At 39.5% G+C, this 24,771-nt stretch overlaps 1 long non-coding RNA gene across 2 annotated transcripts in view; it reads right to left on the bottom strand.

Moving 5' to 3' along the window:
- Positions 1-16,972: 16,972 nt before the first annotated feature.
- The window catches only part of LOC121161064, a 103,868-nt gene continuing 96,069 nt past the window's right edge, over positions 16,973-24,771 (bottom strand). The window contains exon 4 of one of the 2 annotated variants that reach the window (XR_005884609.1): positions 16,973-18,388. This is a non-coding gene — a long non-coding RNA (uncharacterized LOC121161064). Of the gene's footprint in view, positions 18,389-23,601; positions 23,915-24,771 lie in introns of those variants that run through there. The other variant, XR_005884608.1, reaches the window with a different exon arrangement.

Genomic DNA, 24,771 nt, shown 5'->3' with positions numbered 1-24,771 from the left:
GAGATTTCCCCCATTCCCTCCCCAATTCCCTCCCCTCTCACTAAGTTCCTCTATATCTTTACTATAGTTCTTAATACACAGTCATATGTCCATCACTGTGGGCATGGACAGTGGCAGAGAGTCCAGCATCCCATTGTCAAGATACAGTAAAAAGTTTCATTGGGAGTTCATTTTGTCTGGAGGTAAAAATGCACACTGCATTGCATCCCCACATCTGGACATGATAGTCTCCACTACACAGTCACTATACAGCCCCTTAATTGAAGAGCCACAATACAAAGTCAACAACAGGAAGAAAAAGAAGAAATTTGCAACACCATGTTAAATAATTTGCTACTAGATATGATCATCTTCATTACACAGTTAATTTATCCCTTTAAATGAAAAACCACAAAACTAAACCAACAGGAAGAAAAAAAAAATTATTAACATAATGAAGTTAAATAACATGCTACTGAATGACTAATGTGTCGCTGAAGAAATGAAAAAGAAACTCAAGAATCTTCTTGAAGAAAATGATGTTACTATATGATCTATTGAAGAATGTAATGAGAAGAAAGTGTTTTGAAGAGATGAAACAAAAAAAAAGAAATCAAAATCCATGAGATATAGTTTCCGCTGATATTTTTTGGTGAAATGTGTCTCCTGTGGCAACAAATAGATGGGTTTTCTTTTTAATCCAGTCTAATAATCTATGATGTTTGATTGATGAGTTTAAGCCGATTACATTCAGGGTTAATATGAATGGGTGGTAATTTAGTTCTATCATTTTAGCAATGGGTTGTTCATTGATTTAGTCTTCTGTTGTTATTTTACTGGGATATTCTTCACATTTGCCTCTGGTTTTGGTGGGTGCTGTTCCTTTTGTCTATCAAGAAAAGATCTTGAAGTACCATTTGTAGGAAAAGTTTGGAACTGGCATACTCTTAATTTTTCTCTATTGTGGAATAATTGTATTTCATTTTCAAAGGCAAAGGAAAGTTTTGCTGGGCACATTATCCTGGGAAGACAATTATTTTATTTTACAATCTGGAATATGTCACTCCTTCTTTTCTGGCCTATAGGGTTCCTATGAGAAGTCTCCTGTGAGGTTAATTGGCATTTCTTTATATGTCAGTTGACTTTTTTTTTTTAACGTGAAAATTTAAGGGTCTTTTCCTTATGCTCAATTGAAGAGAGCTTGATAATCATGTGTTATGGTGAAGATCACTTTTGCTTAACACTGTTGGGAGTTCTGTGCCCCTCTGGATGTTGTTTCCCAATTCTTTCTCTAGATTTGGGAAATTTTCCCTTATTATTTTTTTTGAATACACCTTTAACCCCAGTTTCTCTTTCTGCACTTTCTGTGACTCTCATAACTCTTATATTTGCCTTTTAACAGTGTCTCTCACTTCTTGAATATTTTTTTCAGCTGGACCCAGTTCTGCTTCCAGCTTTTTTGTTTCCCCTAGTGACAGGATATATCTTCCAGTTCTGAGATTCTTTCTTCTGCCTCCTCCATTCCATTTTGGAGATTATCCACTGTGCTTTTAACTTGCTCCACTATATTCTTAATTCTGATATATCAGCTTCCATTTCATTCATTTCCAGTGTGACATATTCCTTAAATTCCTTGAATGCCTGCTTTATCAGCTTCTTTATAACAAGTGTTTTGAATTCTGTATCCCCCATTTTCTTGATGTCTTCCTCAGTGAACTCTGAGGTTGGCAAAGCGTATTTGCGCCTTTGCAGAGGAGCCTTCAGTAATATTCACTGTGCCTTTGTCTGTTCTTTTGCTCTTGGTCATTGTTATCAGATTCTTCTCCTTGGGGCAGGTTTCTAAACTCTGTCACTCACAGTTTTACAGTTCGATTTTTCTTATTGCAGTTGTACACAGCTCTTTGTTTGCATCCACTTGTGCCACTAAATCCAGTGAGTTCCAGGTCTGGGTTCTTATGTTGGATTTCCACCATGGTCTCTGTAGCCCCAGATCCTAGCCCACCAGTATGCTCCTCCTGTGATACCGTGTTGAGGCTGCACCATTGCCAGTAAAATCTTTCTCCCACTTCCAGTTCAAGCAGGTCCCGGGATGAGGGAAACACCGGGTGTCGTATATAGCTAGGTTGTTGATGGTGGTGATCTTGCTGGAACTTGTTGGCTGCTAGGTCTGAGGGCCACACGGACCTATTTTGACCCATACAGTGCCATAGTCAGTATTATTTTCCTGTGGGACCAGTGCAATACAAGGAGCTCGGTGAGTTCTTGCTGAGCTTAGTGCATTCGTGGCTCACTGCTGCTTCCGCAGACTTAAATCCTTTGCCACACTGTGTGAAATGGCACCCAATATGCTACTACTGGTGTTCCCAGTCTTCTGGCTGTCAAGTCTGAGGGTTACTGGAACCTATCTTGGGTGAAACCTTTAGGATGCCACATTGTTGCTCTTCAACAAGCCAGAAACCAGTTCACTCCCAGATCAGTGCATGTGCAACACTGTCCTTAGCCCTTGCCTCCTTAAATAAAATGATGTGCAATACAGCTCAAGGGGTGGACTTGGCTATGAAATCCATCCACTCCCACACCCATTGTCTGGGATCTGTTGCTTTGTCTCTGTTGCGAGTCAAATCATACAGACCAGCAGGACAGGTAGTTCTTTGGGTTCACCTCCCAGTGAAAGTCCCTTCCCACCTGCTTGCTGGAGGAGTTCCAGCTGCTGCTGTTGTTCAGATCATTGCTTGCTGAATGCTGCTGGGTTATCAGTCACTACAACACCAGCACATCATTGTGTTGTGTTTGCTGCTTTCTTGTGTCTGTCACTCTCCAGGTACCCCTCAGCTGTCATTCTGTCCTATCCTATTTCCTGGAATGCGCCCTCTCTGCTTCATACTGGCTAATGTTTCTCCACCTGTTTAAACGTGTCCTTACCCTAGTCTGCCGTCTAGATTCTTCTAGAATCAACTTTCATATATGAGTCACAAATAGTAATTGAATGTAGCCAGCCTTAATTGGATCCTCCTCTTTTTTTAAATCTGTATTTAAACATCTCCTGATTCACTCCTTTTGTTTTTCACATGGCAGCATAGATTAGAAAGTAAATCTATAGTCAATCAAAATAAAATGTCTATAATAAATCAAATTCTCAATGCTTACTATTTAAAAGAAACATCATGACAAATGTGTAATGATGAATACATGATCTTTGAATTTCAGTAGATGTGGGTAACGTAATTTTTTAAAAATAATTAATGTATTTATTATTTGGTGGGAGCAATGTCAGATATACAGAAAGGAAAGACCAAGAAGATATTCTATGCAAAGATTCACTCCCCAACTCACTGCAATGGCCGGAGCTGAGCCAATCCAAAGTCAGGAGTCAGGAGCTTCTTCCAGGTCTCCCGTGCAGGTGCAGGGTCTCAAAGCTTTGGGGCATGCTCAACTGCTCTCCCAGCCATACGCAGGGAGCCAGATGAGAAGCAGGGCCACCAGGATGAGATAGAACCAGCGTCCATTGGATCCCGGTGTGTTCAAGGCAAGGACTTTAGTTGCTAGGCCACCGCACCAGGCCCAGCAATGTAGTTCTATTCTAGACTTACTTTATGTGTATATCATGGTCTGTCAGATATATGCTTTTCATTATTTCTTTCCATTAAACTTCTCTTCAGTACTTACTTGCAAAAAATAATAGTCACTACCAGAATTCTGGAATTTTTCTATGCCCAGTTTGGAATTTCAGTTACAATCCAGGGATGTTTCTTATTAAATCCTCATGGTGCAACACTCAATATTAAAAGAGATCAAGGGCCTGGCGCGAAGGCACAGTGGTTAAGGTCCTCACCTTACACCCCCGGGATCCCATATGGGCGCCGGTTCTAATCCCGGCAGCCCCGCTTCCCATTCAGCTCCCTGCCTGTGGCCTGGGAAAGCAGTCGAGGACGGCCCAAAGCTTTGGGACCCTGCACTCACGTGGGAGACCCGCAAGAGGCTCCTGGCTTCAGAATGGCTCAGCTCCAGCTGTTGCGGCCACCTGGGGAGTGAATCATTGGACAGAAGATCTTCCTCTCTGTCTCTTCTCTTTATATCCGCCTTTTCAAAAAAATAAAATAAATCTTTAAAAATAAAGAGAGAGATCAAGATGACTGAATAGAATGAGCACATATTTAAAAAATGGAGAACTAGCAGTGGCAACACAGAGAGTGTGTAATCTGGAGAAACAGGAGTGGGTAGGTGGATGGCAAAGGGACACTGAGAGATCTGGGACTTGGAAAAACAGCAGAGAGGAGAGCAGCTTGCAGCAAAAGGGTACCACAGCTCCAACCAGAGTTCCACTGGTGGTCAAGCGAAAACGTGAAAGGGATCAACCGAAATGTAAGAGGTGAATTAAGTCACAGAATTGTGGGTCCAACTGAATTTTTTTATCTCAGCATGAGTAGGAACAGAGTGGTGGGACCCTATCAAATGGGTGTGGGAATGGGATGGGTTTCAGGGCCTAGACCTTCACCAGCTGCCACATCAAGCACCATTTTGAGTTCTAAGGAAAAACTCCTGGGAAAGAATAGCGAGCTGCTAGGCCAGTGGCAAATTTGTTTCCACACCAATGCATTGTGCTGCAGAAATAATATCAACTTGGCATCCCATGTGTTTCATTCAAAATAGGTCTAGGTTGCCCCCAACCTATCTGCCAGCAGGTTCTCTCTCAAGAGGGGAAAAAAGTTAGTTAGGTGTCACTGACAGCCCTGTGATCTAATTCAAAGTCACAGCTGTTTTCTCCCAAATCCCAGGTACTGCTGGAACTGGCAGCAGGATATTATTAAGAAGACAACAATGCAGCCACAACACAGGATCACAGATGGTGGAGAGTGGCTACCTGGGAGCACCAGCTGTAGAAGCCATAGCAGAAGCACAGCATGGAATCCAGGACAGAAACTCACAGGAGGGAGTGGCAAGAGTGACTCAAATGGAGAACCAGACAATGAGTTGGATAGTAGAATCAACCTGTACACCTGTGGATTATGCAATGTAAACATCAAACCCAAGGAGAAGAACCACCTACTCTGAGCTGCAATGGCCAAGGATAAAACAAGAAGCACAGACACAATGAACGAGATTGTTGATGCCTTCCCTGAAAAAAAAAAGGGTCTCTTTCAACCTCAGAATCAAGAAACTCCTGAATGAAGATTTAAAAATTAGTTTTCAAAGCTCCTTCAAAACAATGAGAAGTACATACAGGAGTTCAAGGAATTTAAGGAATATGTTACATAGAAAACAACATTGAAACAAAAACAAAATGAATCATTAAAAATCAAGAACACAACACAGCAAATGTAAAATCCAATGGAAAGCCTCAATAATAGAATGAGTGAGGCAGAAAAAAGAATTTAAGATCTGAAAGAATCTACATGTGAGAATGCTAAAACAGAATGCTGGAAAAGGAATTGAGAAAAAGCTAAGAAAACCATAAAGTAATTGAGTGATACCATCAAAAGTTGAAACATAAGGATCATGCATTTTCTTGAAGGTATGAAAAGACACGTTGGGTTGAGAGATGTATTCAATGGAATAACAAATGAGAACTTCTAGAGCATGAAGAAACGAAGAATCAAATACAGGAAACCCCAAATAGACTCAACCAGAAGCAATGCTTGCCCTGACACATCGTAATCACACTGTTTGGTTGAACATAAAGAAAAGACACTTAAATATGTATGTGTGGAAAGTCAATTAACTTATAGAGGAAGCCAAATCAGACTCACAGGTGATGTCTCAGGGGAAACTCTAAAGCCCAGATGAGAACAGAGTGACATATTCCAGGTCCTCATAGACAGACAGACAGACAGACACACACACACACACACACACACACACACACACACACACACCACACACACACACACACACACACAGAGAAAGCATAAAATACAGCTCAGAATAACATGCTCATAAAAGCTTTCCCTTGCATTTGAAAATGAGGCAAAATAATTAAAAAACAAACAAGAGCTGAAAGATTTCACCTCTGCCAGACCTGCCCTACAAATGTTGATTAGCTACAGAAAGATAAAACAATATCCCCTTCCAAATCCAAGCACAAATGTGGAAAATATCTTCATGATACCACAAAAAAAAAACCTAAATCAAACAACAAGGAAACTAATGCTAAAACGACAGGACCAGAATAATACTTGTTGATATTAACCCTGAACATAAATTGCTTAAACTCATCAATCAAAAGACACAATTAGTGCAGTAGATGAAACAAAACAAATCAAAGGAAAAAAACCACAAATCCTATCTATCAGTTGCTTACAGGAGACATATTTCACCAATAAAGATACGTTGAAGCTAAAAATGAAAAGATAAACACAATATTCTAGAATAATGGGCGCAAAAAATTAGCTGGTATAACCATACTGACATCGGATAATACAGACTTTAATGTGAAAAGCATTGAAAAAGATCAAGAAAGATACTACATTGTGATTAAGGAATTAAGGGATCCATTCAATAGAGGAAATCATGGTAATGAATGTATATGCACTAGACATCGGAGCACTTGGCTATGTGAAACCAATATTAATGGATTTAAAGGTATAAATAGATACAATACAATAATGGTGGGGGCTCTTAATACCCAGTAACTTCAATGGACAGATTAAGGAGACAATAGAGCTCACCCAAAAAATAAAACAAATGAATTTAATTTAAGGTTATGTAGATATCATAACCTTTCATTCTATACACACATAATCCATTTTTCATAGTATATAGAACCTTCTCCAAGAATGATCACATTGTAAGACACAAAACAAACCTTAGCAAAACTGAAAAAAATTGTAATTATACCATAAATCTTCTCAGACTATCATGCAATGAACCTTGGGATCAGTAAGTAAAAATAGCCAAAAGATAGGTTAATGATTGGAAACTGAGCTGCATACTGCTAAATGAACAATTGGTTGTAGAATAAACCAAAGCAGAAATTTAAATTTTGCTTGAAATGAGTGAAGGTAACAACAAGACATAAACAACTGTGGGACACAATCAAGGCAGCTCTAACAGAAGTTCATTGTAATTAATGCCTATGTCAAGAAACTAGAAAGGCACCAGGTAAACTGGATAACCATAGGACTGAAAAATCTAGAAGAAACAACAGTAAAATGGTCCTATTATTAATAGAAAATAAGAAATAATCAATGCAAAGGAGGAAATATGTCAAATGTAGTCCAAAAGGACAGTATATAAGATCAACAAATTAAAGGGCCAATTTTGTTGTTGTTGTTGTTGCTGTTTTTTGACAAAATCAACAAAATAGACTTCGCCACTAGCTCCCCTAATAAGCAAACACAAAACAAAACAAAAATGAAATGAAGCAGTTCTTTGTACTTTATGTGGTGCCTTAGTGGCATCATGCAGGGGCCTGACAGGAGGGTGGTGCTGGCTTAGAGGGCACCTTGGGCATGAACTGGCAGAGGCATGAAGGAACCTGGGGGCTCATGTCCAGGCAGGTGGGGATAGCCTGGGGACTGCACAATGTTTTTGGTCCCAGGCAGGGTAGGGGGAGAGGGGTAGGGAGCCTAGGTTAGCATGCTGGCCTGGTGTGTTAGTGGACCAGGCTTGGGGAACTTTGAATAGGCCTGAATATGCAAAAAAGTAAGATCCTAGGTCATCCCAAGTACCAGGAGCTTGGGACCCTAGTGGGCAGGCAGAGCTCCAGAATAGCATACCACCCCCACCAGAAAACTGGTGGGCTTCAGGAAGCTGGGTTAAAGAACCCATGTGTTCCCAGGTAGAGGAGCTATGGAAGAGGGTAATGAGAAGTGTCGAAGGGAGGACTGCTGAGGGAGTATGTTGCAGGTGAGGAATGACTTCTGAAGGACTTCCATCAACATGGTCACTACCCTAGCAAGTAATCAAGGTGGATGAGACCAAGCAGTTTGGATGCTGGAAGCTAAAGGACCTTTATCAGTTATAGGAGTGCACCAGCCCATGTGGGAGATTTCAGTTGAGCTAGTTAACATGGGTCACTGTTGACCACCCTCTCACTGAAACACAAAAGTAGGACTATGAGTCTACTTGGCAGGGCTAGATCACAGTACCCACCAGTGAGAGCTGGAATAGGGGACATGTCACATTAGCCTTGGCCATGGCACTAATCAGCATCCAAGGAGACATGGTCTGTGGGCAGATACTGTGGGAGATATGTGGTCTTAACCCTGTGGAACTGCAATTTCCTTTGGTTTGCTTAAGAGCTAGGGTTAGTGACAGGCTGAGATCGGCATAAGCATTGAACCCTCCAACACTCACAGGTACTTAGATTGGGAACAGGCTGGGCTGCTCCAGGCTGCAGCACCCTCAGGTGAACCCCAAAACGGGATGTTGGGCAGTCCAGACCAGATCATACAAACACTAGCATGAAGGTTGAAGATAATGCCAGATAAGTCATAGCACACACCGCCAAATGCGAGAACGGAGTCTATGAGTGGGCCTGGTGGGGGAACTTGGGGAAACTTCTCTGGCAGGCCATAGCTCCCACTGGTGAGCATATGTTTTAGGCCTGAATATTGATCAGGCCAGGTAAGGGATTCCACTCACTGGCAGGGATAGGCAGGGACAGGCCAGCTTGTAGCATCAGATGGCAAAGGTCAAGATGGTGGATGGGTTATGCGAAGTTGGGTCTGAGCAACCACCAACATGCACAAAATCTTTGGCTGGGAACAAGTCTGGTTGGGGAGCTAAGGGGATGCTCTGGCCTGGATGTGGTTCCAACTGGTGAGTGCATTCAGCACTTCCACCGCAAGAGCTGAATGGGGCAAAGATCTGGGCTAGAAATGAGTGCAGCTTCCCTGAGCATGGGTGTGGACTGGATCTGGGGTATGCAAGACTGGGCTAGATTCCATAACCATCGGTGCTTCTGAGAACCAGGGTGGGTATAAGACAGGCTAGGCTAGGTCTCAGTATCCACTGAATCATGCCACAGTTGTGACTGGCTGTGGCCCAGGTGGCTGCGCTGCAGCACACAACAGTAAGAACCAAAATGGGTATGGGCAGGATGGGTAAGGCCATTGTTCCTGCCGGGACCAGAGGTGAACTAAGTCAGTATGGATCAAAAACCCACTGGTGTGCAAAAGATCCGCCACCAGGAGGACACATGGTGCAGATTTGGGGACTGCTTTGTCAGGACACAATCTCTGTAGATGAGTGCAAAAACCAGACATGGAACAAGCCAGACCAGGCCAGATTATGGTACCTGCTAACATGTTTGGGTCAGGTGTGTGGGTAATCCAGGCTAGGCCAGTTCATAGTACCCTCAGGCAGATCTGAGAACCATGACAGGTTGGATTAGGCCACAACACCAGTCAGTTCAGATTACGGTTGGGACTGGAATCCTGCTGGGTTGGGTTAGGCTGGGAGGTGGTACGCACCAGCATGAGCTAGAACTGGGGGCAGAACGGACCGGCCAGGCTTTAGCACAAGCCAGCAAATATTGACCCATTCCTGGGCCACAGAACACGCCAGTATACGTGAGACCCAGGGAGTAGGAGGTGTGAGCCCGATAGGGGGTCAGCAGAGGGCTCTTCTAATAGGCCACTGCTTCCACTAGTGAACGTGAGAACTGGAATCAGAGACATATTATGCCAAGAATGGTGACAACACCTGTTAGGCTGCATGAGAACTGGGTTGGGGGAATTGCCCGTTTGAGCTAACCAACTGTACCCACTGATGCATTCACGAGCCACAGAAAGTGCAGCTTTGTTGAGCTTTGCCACAGCACTGGCTGGCAAGTTCTGAGACTGAAGTAAATCCTGTCAAGCTAGACTTCAGAACCACTGGGAGAGTGCAAGATCCAGGAATGCGAGTGAGCTTCTTGGGGAAACTGTGGGCACCTCTCTGCCTGCAACTCCCACTGGTGAGCATCAGAACCAGGGCTGGGGGAGGGTCTGGGTAGATAGACAGTGTCACTCACTTGCATGTGTGTGGGCTGTATAGTGGGATCTGTTGGATTGAGATAGGTTCCAACACCCATTGATGTGTATGAGAGCTAAATGGGATGTGGGACAGACTGGTCCAGTCTGCTGTACATACCGGCAAGCACAGGAATCAGGGCTGGAACTGGGCCTGATGGGTGCCATTGAGGATTTCCCCAACTAGGCTATAGTCCCCACTGGTGTATGTGAGGGCCCAGTGTATAGTTGGCTGGGTTGGTCTGGGCCACAGCATCCATTGGTTTGTAGCAGAGATGGGGCAGGAGGCAGAACTGACCCAGCAAACCCAACTACCAGTGTGTGTATGCAGGCTAATGAGGGTGACAGACTGAGCCAGACCCCATACTGGCAAGGACAAACAAAGGTCATGTCTTGTCCAGCTCAGACCATCTTTTGGGATCCCCTAACTAAACCACTGGACTCAGAGCCCCACCCATGGGGAGAATCTTAAGGCCTGTGCTCTGACTGTTGAGTGTATGTGTCAGAACTGGGCCTCCTCAGTTGCTAAGATGGAGCAATGGGTGGCATGTCCAGATGCACATGGAGGATATGGCATGCACTAGGGGATGCAGAGGACATCTCATACCATAGTAGAAGAGGGAGGATAGGGCAGATTGGACAACTACCCCAGCAAAGTGTGAAAGCAAATTTCTTGGAAAAGGGAGACTCTAAGGTGGACTATGTCAGCCAGTAGAACTTAGAAGAACTTTCCTCATCCTTAGATTGGTAAGATTGACAGCATTTCAGAATTATTTAAACCACTTCAGCAGAATTCTTGGAGCATGCTCCACATTGGAGATCCTGGGATGACATCAGGTGGTACTGAGGATGTTGGGAGGCTGGGTGCAGCTTCTCCCCTTATCTACCTTCTTTCCCCATATATAGAAAGAAGAAAAACAAAATTTGAAATAATGGTTTCACCCACTTTTCCCTAAATATCAACCCTTCTGACCCTAATTAACTATGTAAACATAATGAAAAATAAATTTTTTAAAGGAGAGAGAAGATATCAGCCAATAGAATCAGAGACAAAAAAGGAAGTACAGCAACAGATACTTCAGAAATACACAGAATTATCACAAACTACATCCGGACAAACAGGAAGACCTAGAAATGATGGATGGATTCCTGAACACATAAAATTTACCAAACCTGAATGATGAGTTAATTGAAAATGTAAATAGACCGGTAACCAACACAGAAAATGAATGTTATTAACTCTCCCAACAATGAAAAGCTCTTTGAATGTTTTCACTGAGAAATGCTACCAAACATTTCAAGAAAAAACTTAACCCAATACTTAATAAGCTTTTCAAAACAATAAAAAGGGAGGCAATCATTCCAAACACTTTTTATGAAGCAGACATCACCTTAACATCAAAACCAGAGAGAGACACAACAGAGAACTACAAACCAAAATCCCTGCTGGACACAAATGTAAAAATCCTCAACACAATACTAGCCAACAGAATCCAACAACACATGAGATAAATCCTTCAGCCCTGGCATGCAGAGATGGCTTAAAATGCACAAAAAATAAATGTGATACAGCAAATCAACAAATGAAGACTAAAAACCATATGATCATTTCAATAGATGCAGAGAAGGCATTTGAAAAAAATCCAACACTACTTCATGCTACAAGCCCTAAGCAAGATAACTATAAAAGGGACAATCAACAAGGTCAAAGGAATATATGAAAAACCCAATGCTGGCATTACACTGAGTGAGGAAAGACTGGAAGCCTTTCCAGTAAAATCTGAAACTAGACTAGGATGTTCACTTTCACCACTGCTACTTAACGTAGTATTGAGAACCCTCACTGAAACTATTAAGCAAGAAAAAGAAATAAAAAATTCAAACTGGAAGCAAGTAACTAAAATTATTCCTGTTTGTATATGGCATAATTTCCAACACAGAAGAACCAAAAGATTCAATAAGAAGACTGTTAAAACTCATAAGAACATTTGGCGGGGTGACAAGGCACAAAATCAATGAACATAAATCAATGGTCCTAGTATACACAAACAATTCCATGGCTGAGGAAGAACTTGCAAGTGCAGTTCCCTTTAAAATAGCAGAGAAAAATCTTAAATACCTTACAATAAACTTAACCAAGGATGTGAAAAGACTCTATGGTGAAAATAAACAACATTTAAAAATAGTAAAAAACATTAAAACACGGAGAAATTTACCATTTTCCTGACTCAGTAGAATCAACGCCATCAAAATGTCCATATCACTGAAAGTAACACAGATTCAATAGAATTCCAATCAAAAACCCAACAATATTCTTCTCAGAAATAAAAAAAGATGATACAAACATTCACATGGAAACACAAGAGGCCACAAATAGCCAAGCTATCATGAAAAATAAAAATCAACCTGGAGGAATCAAAATTCCAGACCTAAAACATTCTATAGGCAGGGGTAATCAAAACCATCTGGTATTGATAGAGACACAGAGAAGATCAATAGACTAGAACAGAAACCCTAGAAGTGAGCCCACACATCTACACCAATTACTCTTCAACAAGAGAGCTGAAAATAACCCAGGGAAAAATTGTGATCTCTTCAACAAATGCAGTTGGGACAAGTGGATAGCACAGTAAGAAACTTTCCTGTCACCTTATACAAAAATCCACTCTAAATGGCTCAAAGATCTGAATCTGCACCCAGAAAACATCAAACTATTAAAGAAAACATAGGAAGCCCTCTTCTATAAGATACAAGCATTGGTAAAGACTTCTTAGCAACATCACCAAAAGCACAGGATGTCATAGCCAATTAAAATCTAGAATCTTTCCTTCTCTGCCTTTCCATGTTGTTTTGCTTCTGTGCCACACTATAGAAGGAGTCTGGGTTCCTGGCTGACAAGAAATGAGACAGTTCTCCATCCCTGAACATGTGATTGTGGGTAAGCTGCTGAGCCTTGGGGTCTTACTTGTCTTCACAGCAAACATTTACTTAATACATTCAGACGAGAAAAGTACAACTTGATGTATTTAATGTATTCATCATTGCTGAAAATTTTCTTTTTTTTTTTTAGGACTTATTTATTTTTATTGGAAAGTCAAATAGACAGAGACAAGGAAAGACAGAGAGAGGGGAATCCTCCATCCGCTGATTCATCCCCAAGCAGCTTCAATGGCCAGAGCTTCACAGATCTGAAGCCAGGAGCCAAGAACTTCCTCTGGATCTCCCACACAAGTGCAGCATTCCAAAGCTTTGGGCCTTCCTTGACTGCTTTCCCAGGCCACAAGCAGGGAGCTGGATGGGAAGAGGGACTGCTGGGATTAGAATCAGCGTCCACATGGGATCCTGGTGAGTCCAAGGTGAGGACTTCAGCCACTAGGCCACTGCTCCAGGTCCAAGAAGTTTCTTTTATGAGTACTCTAATAAACAGCATCTCACTTTTATTTTCTTAAAATCTGTTATATTTGATGAAAATCACATATATATAACACATTTATATTCCAGTCTGTATATTTCTTTGCAAACTTAAAAAACTATAATAAAAAGATAACTGCAAAAGATGCAAATACTTACATTAAGCATTTTGCTTTCAAAAACCCATAGGCCTTGCACGCCCGGGATCCCATATGGTCACCGGTTCTAATCCTAGCAGCCCTGCTTCCCATCCAGCTCCCTGCTTGTGGCCTGGAAAAGCTGTTGAGGACGGCCCAAAGCCTTGGGATCCTGCACCCATGTGGGAGACCTGGAAGAACTCCTGGCTCCTGGCTTTGGATTGGCTCAGCTCCAGCCATTGCAATTGCTTGGGGAGTGAACCATCAGATGGAAGATCTTTCTCTCTGTCTCTCCTCCTGTCTGTATATCCACATTTCAATAAAAAATAAATAAATCTTTAAAAAAAAGAACCAAAACAAACAAACCAAAAAAAACCCATAGATCAACAAAGAATTTGCAATAAAAATGGAGCAGTGGGAAATCCCTATAACTATGGAACTGCTGCATATAAAATAAAATATCTTAAAATAAGTAACTAAATAGAAATTATGGATATCTTAAACCAAATAAATATGTAAAGTAAGTAAACCTTAAATAGACATGCTGAAAATAAGATGAGCCATTATAATATATTGGTTTTAAAAATAATAGTAATAAGAATTAATAAAAATCGAAGGTAATGGAAGAAAACAAAAAGAAAAGGAAAAAATCTATTAAAACCTCCATAAAGAAAAACAATGAAATCAAATGCTCTTTTATGAAAGGACAAATAATAATTGTAAAACTATAGCAAACCATGAAAACAAATAAAAGGAGAAATAAATATTAGAGATGATTTTTTTAAATAATCACCAGAAAATTTAAAGAGGTTGAAAGATAGCAAGGGATGGTTGCTTAGCTTGGTGCTTTTGATGCTGCTTCAAACCTCTGCAGCGCACAGTGGAGTACCTGAACCAGACTCTTGGCTCTGCTCCCAACCCCAGTGCTCGCTCATGCCATCCTAGTGAGGCCAAGGAGGGATGCTGTCGGAAAGCGCAAGGCACAGTAGCCGGCTTCATACTGGCCAAATCGTCATGTCTGACTGCACAAGCTACAGAACAAGGAGTGTGTGATTGAGGCCCTAGGCAGGATGAGGCTCAAGTTCCCTGGTCACTAGATCTACATCTCAAAGAAGCAGGAATCTACCAAGCTCAATGCCTGCAAATTTGAAGACATGGTCGTTGGAAAGCAGCTCATCTCTGAAAATCATGAGGTCAATCATGGTCACTTCACAAAGGGGTGAGCCTCCACTCATGAGGACCTCTACATTCTGTGCTCCATAAGGATCAACAGTGATAAATCCTGCTTGTTGTTAAAAAAACAAACTAAGAGAAGCTAGAGGAAGTTCATTAACTGTGACAAGAGGCTAGAATGAGAATTTAATAAGGGAAAAGGAGCATGAAAACTTTTATTATCACTTCAAAATTTTGTCTTATAAATTTAAAACCATTCTGAAATAAAATGTTAAAGTCATATTATGAGAAAACTGTATAGATTCCAAATATTTTTAAATGATTTAATTATATGAAAAGTAGAATTACAGAGAGTAAAGGAGAGACAGACAGTGGGGGAGATTTTTTAGCCAATGATTCACCACCTAAATGGCTGTACTGGATGTGAGTATGCCAGGCTGAAGCCAGGAGCTAGAAGCTCCTTCTGGGTCTCTCACATGCGTACAGCGACCCAAGGACATGGACCATCCTCTATGGCTTTCCCAGGTGGCATTTTCAGGGAGTAGGAACAGAGGTGGAGCAGCCAGGAGCCGATCCAGTGCCCCCTATGAGATGTCAGCACTACAGGCAGTAGCTTTACTGGATACTCTGCACTGTTGCCCCATCAAAATTCTTGGCAGTAAAATAAAAGGATCTTTTTATTCTATTCATCAGAAACTTCTTGGAGACTCTTCATGTGTTAAAGATGTTAGTTTCACTTTAAAATTTTACCTTATTATTCATTGGAGAAACAAAAATCAAAACAAATATTAAGGGCACTAGCATTTTGATTCAGTGGACTAACCCACAACCTGCGATGGTGACATCCCATGAGAGCACCCATTTGAGAACTGACTGTTCCACTCCACACCAAGCACCCTGTGAATGTACCTGAGAAAGCAACAGAAGCTGCCCAAGTTCTTGGCTGCCTGTTACACACGTGGAATGTTCAAGTGTCAAGTTCGTCCTTCAGCCTCACCCAGCTCTGGCCCTCTGGGCAAAGTTGGAGAAAAGATAGAAGATCTCCCTCTCGCCCTTTCTCTGAAATTACGCTTTCCAAATAAATAAGTCTTTTTTTATAAAAGTAATAAAATTGGCATACTATACACTCCCCACAATTGCTAAAGTTAAGAAGATAGCAAATACTAAGCATTGTCATAATATGAAGTTTCTGGGATTTTCATATGAGAGGGAATAATAGTTGTAACTACTTACCAGATACAAAAATCAAGTTAAATTTCACATGATTCAGGATCCAAAAATCATACTATGTGGTCCTACTTACAACATGTCCAAAATCGGCAAAACTCAAATCGATCCCTATTGTGGAGAATAGCAGAGGTCGTGGAGAGGAGGACGTGCAAAAGGAATTTGGGGACTATGTAAAGTTGAATACTGATTTGATTAATGGTTAAACTGTTACGTTCACTTTCCTCAAGTTAATTTTTTCTAGAATTAGACAAAATATCTGCAGATATGATAACTTAAGAAATATTGGTTTTCATCCCGAAAACTCTATGGTCTTTTTGTTACAAAAAAGTTATAATTAACTGAAAAAACACAGTCGCCTTGAATGAATCCTGAACAAATCAGTAAGAGAAGCTCAACATTAGTCAGCACAGAACTTCAGCTGAAGGAAGCTTAATGCAACTTTATTACAATGGAAGAAAACACGTATTTGTTCCAGATTCAGAGAAGAAAAACCAAAAGCAACCCAAATATTGAAGACTTTTTGCACAAGTGTAACAGAAAAACAGCAGACTGGTTTGATTCCCCACAAAGACTGAAAGAATAAAACTTGTGAATTCAACAGAATCAGTTGAGACATTGTTGTTCTTGCTAATTAACAAGAGAAGTGTAAATGTGGCATTTAACACTTAGATTTTCAACTGTTGAACAGACGAGAATAAACTGGAAAACCTTGGGCCCAAACTGTAAAAAGGCTTTAGGAAATGTGTACACACAATACTTGCCATCTCTGCCACTTTCCCCATGTAAGCCCCAACTTGCGGTCTTTGTTTTTGAAAAACCGAGGTCTGGACTCTCAGGGAGTAACTGTCTTGTCCTCCTTGTTACCTAACTTTACTCAATGAGAGCTTTTTATAGAAAGGGAACTTTAAAAAAAATAGATTTATTTGTCTTGGAAAGGCAGATTTACAGAGAGAAGAGACAAAGACCTTCCATTTTCTGGTTCGTTCCACAGATAGCTACAATGGCTGGAGATGAGCTGAACTGAAACCAAAATCTTCTTCCAGATTTCCCACGTGGATGTAATGGTCTATGACTTTGGGCCACAAACAGGGAGCTGGATGGGAAGAGGAGCAGCCAGGAGAGGAACTGGAGCCTGTCTGGGATGTTAGTGCTCACGGGCAGAGGATTAGCCAGTTGAGCCATTGCAACAGCTCAATTCACTCAGAGATGCAAGGAAAATTTGATTTCATTTTGTTCCTGACTCTTTTGTCCCTGACTCTTCATGGGTACTGTCCCCTCAGTAGTACAACCAGCTGCTTATATTCTTGAGAAGAAAAGACTTCCTACCGTCTTTTCTACATGGCAATAAATTTCCTAATTGTATAATCCAGGAATTCTAAAACATAAACATCACCAAAAAAGCAAATTCTCATGGACCATCCAAATCTATTCATTGGAAACTGGGCAGACAATCATCGAGGCTTTTAAACTTTGAGAACCACTGATTTAGGTAGATTTGTGTTTGATGAGTTTCTGATGTTGCAATAAAAGTAAGTGGCCATTATGAGAAATAGAGATACAGAAGAATTGTGAAAAGTTAAGAGATCTGAGCTCTTTAAAGTTAATATCTGGAAGATTTTCTTATATGTAAATTACTCTCGCTAAGCAGAACACACATCCTAAAAAAGGCTAAAACTGATTTTATTTCTGGTCTCTGTTCTACACCATAAATACCTTTGTGTTAGCAGTTTTTTCAAGCTACAAATAGCTCAGGATCTCACCCTCAGCCTTTTTGACTCTTTGTATTAGTTAGGGTTCATTACACATATGATGGTTCTTTAGGATTAAGATATTAAAGTATAGAATATTTACAGCTCTGTTTTTCCTCTTCCTGAAATCCCTTTAAAAAGCAATGAACATAACTGAAGAAAAGAAAAGCGCAAATTCTTTTTTTTTTTTTTCACAATTTCAGGTACTCTAACCCTAAACCTCAATGTTTGTAGAAGAACTTCCAAGTGCAGACAGGTGTAGGAAAGCCAATCAGAAAACCTGCAGACCTCAAACAAAGCCAGCAGACCATAGGCAGTTTAAATAGGGATGGCATTCCCAGGAGCAAAAGCAACAACGTGTTTTGTTTAAGTTCTTTTCTGCTTAAGAAAAGAAAATGGAACTTTCAAGCTGGCTGGAAAAGGTTCAGTGGATGCCATTTGGCACCATAGAGCATCCCACAGCACGTCAAGAGTTCCACAAGGAAACACAGAGATGGAGTGCAGGAGTGAAACTCAGGGATGATGAAGTCTTCGAAAACCATTGACCTTTATCAGATAAGACGTCAGGGCTGAAAAATGTGTTCAGACACTAAGTGTAGCTTCCTGAGTTTATTTGCATTTCAAGGTGAGGTACTGATACCCCACAGGACTTACCATGATTTCTTTCTCACACAAGTCTCCTGCACAAGCCAGATCGCAAAGAACTCACCGCATGCAATCATTCAAGTTTGAGCAGCACTGGGTCATCCTCAAAGTGCTACCAAAAGAAACAGGAGGGCTGAAAATAATAGCATGCCATACATAATGTCACAGTGTTCATAAAAATTAACAAATGAATCAGATGTTCACACAAAATGCATGGAACTTACGGAAAATAAAGAGAAGGAGCTGGGAGGGCTTAGAAAAGGTTGAATGAATTGAGAAACAGGGAAAATGTTTGAAGCTTCACTTCCCACAGTGCACTGGAATGCATATTGTTAAATAACAAACCAGTAAACCAGGCCAAGATGCATGAAATATGAGAAAACACAACTGGAGAATGAATTTAAAAGCAATAGCCAAAAATGGGGTGAAAAGAATATTCAACTGTGGAATTGAAAAAATATTTTCTAGAAATGTAAAACTAAGTTTAGAAGTGAAAAAGTGATGTTAGTCAGGAAGAACTGGTGCTGAGTGATCACCACTAACACCTAGCCTCGTGGACTTTTTAATCTTGCCAGAGTAAAACGAACCGTGCCTGCTGGCATCAGTTACGTAAACAAAATCACCAACCGGGAAATTTCAACTGGCCTTGGAGACTTCTTTTCAGCATTTTTCAGTGATAGAACAGACTGACAAATGCTTACAATGCTTTCAACAACAAAAAAGTGTAACCCGGAAGTTTTATAATGACAATTTTTTTCTTTGAGTATAAAGACAAAAGACACATGTGTGTGTGAATTCTAACTCCTATCATCCCTTTAAAAGAAAACTAATAGATCCAAATGACTAATATGGGGACTGTAGACTTAGGACATTGAATTTGTTTTACAAAAGACTGAGACCAAAAAGATGATGAAATTACAGTTACAAAATCAAAGGAAAACATCATAAGTAACAAAAATAAAGGAAAAGAAATCCAAAAGTGTATAGAGGAGGAAAAAACATATAGAGTGTTATGAACGCACTCTTTGTGCTTGATAGCTAGCAATCAATAATTTTTAAACTAGTAGAAAACAATGGAGGCATAATTTCTTTAAATATGTTGAATTTTGGCACACAGTAGAAAAAGCGTTCATCTGTAAATTCATAGTGAAATCAAAACACACACTGGAGAATGATAACACTTTTGTCATTGCACATAATGGAGATTCAGTAGTTACCATCTAAACAGGCACAGTTGTAGTAAGGATATTCATATGACACCACATTATGGTAGAACATAAGCACTGAAGGAACCAAAAATGCTTTCCACACAGATCCTACCTAATGATGCTTTTCTCATTGTCTCTCCAACTCGCATATGGATCTCCTACATTCGCATAGACATACCAAAGCATGTGCCTACATGTATGATAACCAACGCACAACCATCTATAAACAATGAGGAAACTGATTTCAAATCCCCACAAAGGCACTGGGAACCCTAAATGTCACAAAAAATAAAGATGTGAAACCACACTATGAGAAGTCTGAGGAGAATGTGATGAAAAAACTTTAGAACATAGAAAATCATCAGAGAAATAGTGGGATATTGCATAGACATAAAGAGAGCAATTTTCCAAGAAGGTATAAAAACTGCTAATGTATATGCACCTTATAAAATCATGACGTTACGTAAAGACAAACTGGCACAACTGAAAAGACTCAAATAATAAAAGTCAGGCAAATATATCACTTGAATAAATACAGATAGGCTCACATTTTTATTAAAAGGAAAGGAGTCCCAGACTGCACAAAGCTAATATACAAATTTATGCTTAGAAAAGATGCAAACCCCACGCAAAGTTTCCCCAAACAATGGAAATAAAATGAAATATAAAATAAAACCAAATGAAAATCAAAAGTGAATATAGACAAAATGTGGAAAATGAGTATAAGTAATCTTAATATCTGAATATACTGAATGTGGAAAAAAAGAAAAAATAAAATGAGTAGTGAAAATAAAAATGGAAATACATAAATTATTAGCATAACTGTGGAAATAAAAGGATTCTCATATATGAATTTGGAGAATTAACAGTAAATCATTGAAAATCTGGATAACATAAATGGAAAATTTTAGGAAAAAGATGTAAGTAGTTTTGCAATTACTAAATGAAGAAATAATTTATGAAAACAATGTCAAATGCATCCTAGAATAGTTCATATTGCTAAAATCAAAGATTTAACAGTTCTACTCAAATAGTATAACCACATCCATAAATTAGCGAATACAAAATGTTCAAATAAAATAGAAACAAAGCAGTATTAGCAGTAAGAGACTATACTATAAAAGAAATCTCTGTCTAAAGCTAATCAAATGGAAAATGTATTTGTAGCTATAACAACCTAAAGAACATGATCAGGATTACATGATCAGTAGTACTACAGGCCTTATGGATATCTTATGCAAGATTTCACCCTAAAGATAGAATATATGTATAATTATTAATTAAATGTGAAGCATACCCAAACCATTCTGTATAATCAAGAGAACACAAATGAAATCTTAATAATTTTAAGCATATTCAGCATAAAAAATTTCTGCCATTCCTATAAAACAAAAGATGACACTTATTTTAAAAGTGTCAGAAATTTAATAAGTTTCTATTAAGCAAATCTTGGGTAAAAGTGAAAATACAAGTGAAATCGCAGAATATTCAAAAATGAAAGCAAATGGATATTTGGTGTGGTTAATAAGATGGAGTTTAAGAAATACACCTTCCATACTGAAGTGTCTTCGCTCAGTATCCAGTTCCAGTGCTGACTCCAATTCCTCCCGAAGCCAACCTTGAGAGGCAATGGTGCTGACTGAGGTCACTGGGCTCCTGTGCCAAGTCCCTGGCCCTTAGCTTCAGCTCTAGCCTGGGGCCATTTGAGGAATGGACTGGATCAAAACATGGCATTTCTCTTTGTTCTCTCTCTTTCACCCTTCCTCTTTCTCAGCTCTCAAATAGCTTTCTGTTCATTTACACAAAATAATAAAACATTGTAGCAAAATCTTTGGGATACATTTAAGGCAATAATTACAGCAAAGTTTATATACATGGTGATCAACAGAAATGCTTCAATAAAAATGAAAATTAAAAGGATAAAATGCAATTATGAAAAAACTCAAAAGGGGAGGTGTTTTAGTATAGTAGATTAAGTCTACCTGCAGTGTTGGTATTCCATATTAGAATCCCTGATTCAAGTCCCAAATTCTGTGCTTTCCATCTGTGTCTGAGAAGGCAACAGAGGATGATCCAAGTTCCTGTTACCCACACTGGGGACCAGGATGGAGCTCTAGCTCTCTGGTTTTTGCCTGGCCCCATCCTAGTCATTTTAATCTTTTGGCAAGTGTACCAAAGGATGCTTCTATCTTTTTCTCTCTTTTTCTCCCTCTCTCTTATTTTTCCTTTCTTTGTGACACTGTCTTTCATATAAATACTACTTTTAAGTTAAAGCTGAAGTTTAAACAAAACAAACCATTAGCTAACCAATTCTCAGAAAACTCAAATAAGCAAGGTAACAATTTTTCACCTTTTTCGTGATTATTAGGTTAAAATAATTTTAAAATTAAACACAAAGGGTATTTTTTGTACTGCTCTGTGCAATACATTTTATTTAAAGAGCGATTATTATTATTATTATTTACCTGACAATCAGAGTTACAGAGAGAAAGAGAGAGAGATAGAGATCATCCATCCACTGGCTCGTTGCCCAAATGGCCACAATGGCCAGAGCCCAGCTGGAATGAAACTGGCAGCCAGGAGATTCTTTCAGGTGTCTGATGAGGGCATAACTTCCTAAGCCTTGGGCATTCTGCGCTGTCTTTCTAGGCCATGGACAGGGAGCAGGATTGGCGCTAGGCAGCCAGGTCTAAAAACCAGCACCCATGTGGGATGCCAGCACTACAGGTGGAGGATTCACCACTGCAACAGCCCCTCTTTACAATGTATTTTAAAACCTATGCCAAATAAATAATTTCCTTTAAAAATTATTTTACGAAACTCACCCAGTAAAAATAGAAAGCGAAAACGAACAGAAGCTATGTATCTAGACTAGAATTCTCAAGCCAGTATGTAACTGAATGAGTAAATCAATCATTCTCACTGAAGTCAAGAACAAGATTTAAATTCCCAAATTCACCACCACTCCAAAATTTTTTACAGATTAGGCCATTAGAAAAACAAAATCTATTGAGAAATCAAAAAACATAAAAAAGATATAGCAAAAGTATAGCGAAAGATATCTGTGCAAATTATCAAATACATTTGATACAAACATATACTTAGTGCTTTAATTTCTTTACATGAAACAAACAGTAAAAGCTAATTTAGGCTGTAAAAAAATATCAAAACAGTGATTGTGACAAGATGATGATTGGGACCTTACTGGAAAGAGAAATAATGGAACGACAGAGTTTACAAATTTTCCAGAACTCATTGAAAATTGCATGTAAGATTTTAAAACTTCATTGTGTACAAATTTACTCCCCAAAAAACCTAGTAAATATTTAGCACTACTGGAGATTGTGTACAATGAAGCATTTTGATAATAGTGATATCTGCAATCTATTTTAAATGTGTTCACATATCCCATGGAGTGTTAAATGGATAGGTAGAGCATCATGAGATTTTTAAAAATTTGTGAAAAGTAGATTTAGAATACAAGAATCACCAAATTCAAGACATTTTGTGCACATGTAGTCTATGACTAAAGAATTTAGAGCTCCAGAAAGTAACTATGCTAATGCACTTTTGTTTGTATTATTAAGATTGGGAAAATGAATATGTTTTGGATTTTCTGTTAAGGTGAGAGGAAAAAATGTCCACCACAAGGGCTCAATGGCTAAGTCCTCACTTTGCAAGCGCTAGCATCCCATGTAAATGCCATGTCACTTCCTGGCTGCTCAACATCCCATCCAGCTCACTGCTTGTGGCCTGGGAAAACAGTGCATGATGGCCCAAAGCCTTGGAACCCTCAACCCATGTTGGGGACTGGGAGGAGGCTCCTGGTTTCTGTCTGTGGATCAGCTCAGTTCCAGACCTTGCAGCCATTTGGGGAGTGAGCCAGCAAATGTAAAAGCTTTCTCTTTGTTGCTCCTTCTCCTGGTAAATCTGATCTTTTTTTCCAGTAAAAATAAAATACATCTTAAAGAAAAAAAGGCTAGGGGAAAAGACTTCAGAAAAAGCCAAATTAGCATTGTACCATGGATGCTCAATGATTTCCCATAAAAAATCTCACTCAACTGTCTTTGGTGAGAATAATAAGCAAGAGTATTGTTCTGATGGAAAAGAACTCTGGTAAAATTTTCCCAGGTATTTTCTGCTAATCCTTTGGCTAGTTTTCTCAGAACAGTCTCAGAATAAGCAATGTTATCATGCTCTGGCCCTCCAAGAAGTTGACAAGCAAAATTCCCTGAGCATCCCACATCCTGATGTCCTGGCCTTTTCTACTGACCAATTGGCTTTTGTTTGGCCTGGTCAGTTTCAATGTGTTGTTAGCCTCGCCTATAATGGTGATTCATCTTCAGAATTGTTCTGATGTAGCCATGTTCATCTCCTGCTCCAATTCCAAATTAAGAGTTTGGAGATTCAATGAAGATTTGGAGTTGGAGCTAAAAGACAAACAAAATTCATGTTATCCAGAGAGGACGTAAATTTTAGTTCAATCAAGATTATCAAATGCCTGGGTTGAGGCTCATTTGCATTATGGGAGTAATCTGTTTTACTAAAATCCACTGATTCAGATTAGAATATCATCTCAAGCCATCTTCATAGAGACATGCAAAGTCAGGTTTCCCTTTTTGGGGCACTACAGTGCAGCTAAGTTTGATGTATTAAATTCAACACCGCAGTAGACACATGTGCCCTAAAATTAAAACCACATAAATATTTGAAGGAAATATGATTGAAGTTCTTTACAAACTTCAGACTCAATGCAAGTAAAAAGATAATTTCACCTAGAACAGTTGACATAGAAAAATACATACACAAAATCAAAAGGAAAATAATCAATAAGAATCCCTATTTGTCATATATAGCAAATATAGAGATAACATATTCAAATATAAAGAATTCCTAAAAATTGAGGAGGAAAAAAAGGTCAAATCTCAAAAGGGAAATGGGAGACTTGCTAGCATTCTCTCATGCAATGCACAGAAAAGAATCTTCACACATACAAAACTATTTCCAACAATGTTAAATATGAACATAACCACCAGGAAATAAGCAGAAAAACCCAGATCGCATGACCACAAAGCAACAGTTGTAAAATAATTTAAATGGCACTATTACATGACATTTTTTTAAATCAAAAAGAAGTAGAAAAACTTGCAAATTAAAGAAGACTAGAGAGACAAATCAATACAATGCATGAACCTCACTGGATTTTTGGTGAGGGAAAACAATTACAACAAATGCTGTTGGGAGGGCTGAAAAGACCAGAGCATGGGCTCCAGATGAGATGACTGCA

The sequence above is a fragment of the Ochotona curzoniae genome, unplaced genomic scaffold (genome assembly GCF_017591425.1).
Source record: "Ochotona curzoniae isolate NIBS_2020 unplaced genomic scaffold, NIBS_Ocur_1.0 contig_4612, whole genome shotgun sequence".
Lineage (NCBI taxonomy): Eukaryota > Metazoa > Chordata > Mammalia > Lagomorpha > Ochotonidae > Ochotona > Ochotona curzoniae.
This window is presented reverse-complemented; position numbering and strand designations above follow the sequence as displayed.